At 36.2% G+C, this 4,981-nt stretch overlaps 1 pseudogene; it reads left to right on the top strand.

Moving 5' to 3' along the window:
• Positions 1-2,204: 2,204 nt before the first annotated feature.
• On the top strand, positions 2,205-4,407 carry LOC149160927 (uncharacterized; annotated as a pseudogene).
• The last annotated feature ends 574 nt before the right edge of the window (positions 4,408-4,981 follow it).

Genomic DNA, 4,981 nt, shown 5'->3' with positions numbered 1-4,981 from the left:
TTCTCTTTTGACCTCATACATTATGGGGCATCTGTTGTAACCCTATTTGCCACTCCTATAGTGAGAAATACCCAAGTTCAACATACCTTAGTTGTTCGCCAGAATGCATTCCATTTCACCTTTACTTTTACTTACATGGATCTTACAAAAAAGTTGTTCCATGTTAAATGGGTGAAATCACATAATTGAGTAATATGTCATAATTATTTTGTCAAAATTTCATCATTATGAAGTAACAATTATTTCATAATTGACAAAAAGCTCATAATTGAGAAAAATGTTATAGATTTTGTCATTCCCAGGGACAACAACTTAACTTGCTTGTGTATGAGTTGGCTAGGGGTTCATTATTTTAAAAATTTCATAACTTCTCAAGCCCCTAGGTGTCCAAATACATTCTCCCAAAGGATAGAATGAACCTATATAATCTGACCCTATAAAGAGGAGAAGAGTTAGTTCCAAATAGTCTGAGTGAGTCAAAATTAGTCTAAGAGAGAGAGTTATGCTATATTCCTGTGTGATGTGAGACTATCTATTATATAAGAAGTTGACAGGATTTTGGAGGCTAAGGAGGAATGATCAACACTAAAGGTATAATGCATTTATTTTGATTGTTCAATAAAAGTTGATTTCCCTTCCATATATTTTTTGTGTTTATACAATTATGGTTGATGCAATTATGGTTTACGTGTGCTAATCCGCCCTCTGTAGAAGGCAAGTCTTTGTTTGTTTGTTTGTGCTTGTGTGCAAGGATTTGGATAAGAGTGGCTAGGAGCGAGATCTTTGCATGGAAGCGGGTTTTCTAGCAATCAACCTAAGATCCAACAATTTTCACTGGCATATGAGGGTTTATGTACACATCTTTTGGCTTTCTAGTTAAAAGTTTATGCATGCGTATCATTTGCATCTAGAGAATTTTCACATTTTTCTCCACCCACCATCTGACAGATCCTGGGCAAGATCCGTGGAGCAACAACTCCTTCTTTCAAAACATTTCTTGGTACAAGGATTGGGTACTTTAGAAGATGTTAATTTCAATTACTTTACAAGTCGTTTTGGAGTTGTTGTTAGAAATTTGTTTGCTTTAAGGATCGTCCATTTTTATTATTTTGAAATCTATATATATATATATAATTTAAAAAAAAATGTTTTACTTCTTTTTGTTTTTTTAAATAGATTTTAATATTATTAAAGATAAACCTTATGAATAATAGCATCCAGAGAAGGAAGGAGTGAGGTAATTCCAAGTGGTTTGGTTTTCCTTGAATAGGAGGGATGAGTCACCCTGCGTTCTTAGAGACCACTAGTGGGTAATTCCAAGTGGTGTGATTTTCCTTGAATAAAGGTGATGAGTCAGCCTGCATTCATAAATAACACCCAATAATAATTATCCTCCCTACAAATTTGATAAACAACTAAGATATTAAAAATTATATTTTCATAATTTAAAATTCAAAATAAATAAATAATCTTCACATTATACCATGAAAATTATTAATATTATGATTTTTATTTTATAACAAAAACCCCTGGGATATTTTGGATTTTCTATACCCAAACCTCGGATCTGCACAAACTGTAATTAAATTCCTTGAAAAGCATGCCTTGGATTTGCTTCAGCACGACATGTCACTAAATTCCTTGAAAAAGTATAACTTGGAATCTGTTTACACATATAGGTATCAAATTCTTGAGAGATACCTACAGATAGGTATTGACATTGCTTTAAGAAAAAATTATACTCCTCGGGGCACAACAAATTCCAGACTACACACTGAGATTGATCCCACCACAGATTGATGAGACTCATGAATTCAGCATCTCGGAAGAATTCAGCATTTCAAAAAACACTCTGTACATTTTAATTATACAATTTATTTACCTGATATCTAGAATTGATTCAAGTTTTGATTTTCTTTTTGAACTTTGCAGGATTCCTACGCTAATTTTAAATAAACACTCTGTAACATATGTATGGAACTTTGATGATGAAAACTCTATCTAAAAGTAGAAAACGTAGTGTATTCTGCATGCAATCAAAGTTCATATTGAAGGACATTTTGCACAGTAGTCCGTCCTAAGAGTCAAATTTCATATTTACACAGTGGTCTGTGCTACAGAGTCGAAATTCATATTTAATGCCCGTTGGCACAATGGTTAATCACCTATGACCAAAGAGTAAGGCGTGCATGTTTATTCAAAACTGACATGCACATGCGTTGAAGATAATTTCAGTACATAAGTACTACAGGGTAACGACACTGAAGCATCATCTCTATCACCTCCTCACAATGCCACTCTCAGATCAAGGTGTAAACATTTATCCAGTGCTTTCTCCCATCCCAATCCACACGCCACGTTATAGGCACTGGATTTGTTTCTCAGATTGGTATATCTATTTTCTCTGGCACATTCAATGTATCCTTCTAAATACACTGTGAGCATGTTTTTGCTGTTACTGGTAAGAATTCATGGAGCAGCACGCCAGAAAAATCATGGAGGCCAGGCAGATTACCAGGTCTCCAACGCCAAAATGAATACTAAGGAAACATAAGCTCTATTTGAAGTAATGGAATCTATGTCTGCAGATGCAAAATGGAGAAAAGCCTATCCACGTCCTTGTGTACAAGGAACGTGGCCGGGCCTGGAGTGCAAACAAGGGAATGACAAATTCTTGCATGTTTCCAGGCTTAATTTTGGGTACAAACCTAATCCTTCATGCAAGAAAAATGCTCTGTTTCCAATTTCAATTTTCAAGCTCTCATATTTGCAGGCACTTTTTATGCTCCAGTGTTTCATGCATGAGAACATCACAATTCCTTTGGGTTTTCGTAAGCTGGCCCCCAATTTGGAGCAGTTGAGCCTGCGTGCTAACAAGGGTCTGACTGGTGAAATTCCTAGGGATTTTGGCAGCTTGAGGGGATTACAGGTGTTGACACTCTCAGAACAATCTTCATGGGAGCATCCTACCAGATTTGGGGAGGCTAAATAGTCTCATGCATTTAGATTTGAGTTATAATTCTTTCAAGGGACAAATCCCTCAGGGAATGGGGAGTTTAAGCAACTTGTTGGGCCTTGATTTAAGTTACAACAATCTTAGAGGACCCATTCCGGAATCCCTTAGAAATCTGAGGACGTTGCAAAAGCTGGATTTGAGCTCTAATTCCCTCACAGGCCACATTCCTGCAACTCTTGTGAACCTGAAAAACTTGGAGTTCATAGCTCTCAGCAACAATAAGATTACAGGCAGATTCCCTCCTTCGCTGGGAAGTTTACAGAGCCTCCAGTACTTCATAATAGATAAGAATCCAATGTTTTCTCCATTGCCTGTTGAACTTGGAAAGCTCAGAAAGCTTAGGAGCTTAGGCTTGCTAGTTCTGGGTACTCGGGTTCAATACCTGTGGCTTATGGCAAACTTTTGAATCTAAGCTCTTTGAATTTGGAGAACAACAGGTTGTCAGGCAGGATTCCTTCCATTATAGGTAATCTTTCTCACATGTACCACCTTAATCTGAGTGGTAACATGCTGTCAGGGGCACTCCCTTTCTCTTCAGAGTTTTTGCACAGGTTAGGTAAGAACATAGACTTGAAGGGGAACTTGGGTTTGTGCATTAATGGCTCCCAGGCTATGCAAAGATCTCAGTACTTGGGTGTGGATGTATGTGGAGCATTGCCCATCAAACCAAAGGGAAAATCACCCAAGAAATCCATGGCAGTCTCACTCTATGGGTTGCATTGGAGAATCAATATGTACCTTATGGTAGGTTGGATAGTATGTGCTTTACTAACTTGACAAATATATCTTTCTCCCATTGAGATTCAGTTTTCTTTGAGCTTGGAGATGAAGAGTTGGAGGGCTAAATGCATAGATTGAAAAAAAGCTCTGCAGAGATTAATGTCTTAGCTGGTTACTGAAATTCTTTGCTATGTTTCATTTCTGGACCAGAAGTGCGAAGCGTTTAAGAGTGTTTTACTAACAAATTTCTAGTTTACTTAGATTTCAGTGTTCTGAATAAAATTAGTGTAAACAACCTAGGTCATGCAATGTATGAGGCAGTAATCCGTTGAGTAGAAGATAGTACATTATGGATATTGTTGGATCAGATGCAAGCTTAATGTTTGATTGGCAAAGTGGGTTTGCTCTGGGCTGAGTAAGTTGTAGCAAAGGGATCAATGTTCTACTGGAGGCTGGGATCTATGAAATTCAAAGCCAGCCAGAGGCCTTGGCATTGAACTCAAGGCAATAGAAAAAGGTGTAGAGTCAAATCATATTATAATTAATTAGTAAATGAAAGGGTCCTTCTCTGGGCTTGATCATTTTTTTATGTTATTTCATTGTCAGATCCTCTGTTCATTTTTCTTTACTATTTGTATCTAATAGTTGAGACAATTCTCCTTCTGTATCTAGTACCAGGGTTTTCAGGTGTGTCACATCAACTGTTTTATGCACGTCATCATATTATTATTAATTTGGTGTTTGCATTTGCGGAATCTTATGAACTTAATTGAAATTGATCATCCTAAATGGAATCAGCAACAATTTGAATGTCCTGATCATATGCTGGTAAACCGTGCACGGTATTTTTTTGAGGTCATCTACCTGTGCACGGTATTTTTTTGAGGTCATCTACAGAGGAGGTAAATTTGCTCAGACTAACAGTAGGAGTGTAAATCTTAAAGTTTGACAGCTGTAAATTGGATTTCAGACCAGCTATAGGAACGTAAATCTTAAAGTTTGAAAGTTGTAAATTGGATTTACAAAATTTGAATAAATTTGCTCAGACTAATGTAAATCTTAAAGTTTTAACACTTGTAAATTGGATTTACAAAATTTCCTACAAAAATTTATCAAAATCTTACCAGAATTTCCATAATTTTCCAAACAAATTTAAAAGCTAGTTAGACTACACCTTTGTTTTTATTGTCATACCTAAAATAATAATAGCTATTTCAGTCAATAATAATAATATTCTCAGCCAAA

This window comes from Pinus tabuliformis, chromosome 5_2, assembly GCF_031772625.1.
Source record: "Pinus tabuliformis cultivar Carrire ecotype Pingquan chromosome 5_2, CPIR1, whole genome shotgun sequence".
Lineage (NCBI taxonomy): Eukaryota > Viridiplantae > Streptophyta > Pinopsida > Pinales > Pinaceae > Pinus > Pinus tabuliformis.
The sequence above is the reverse complement of the archived record's forward strand: the minus strand, read 5'-3'. Positions and strand labels throughout refer to the sequence as shown.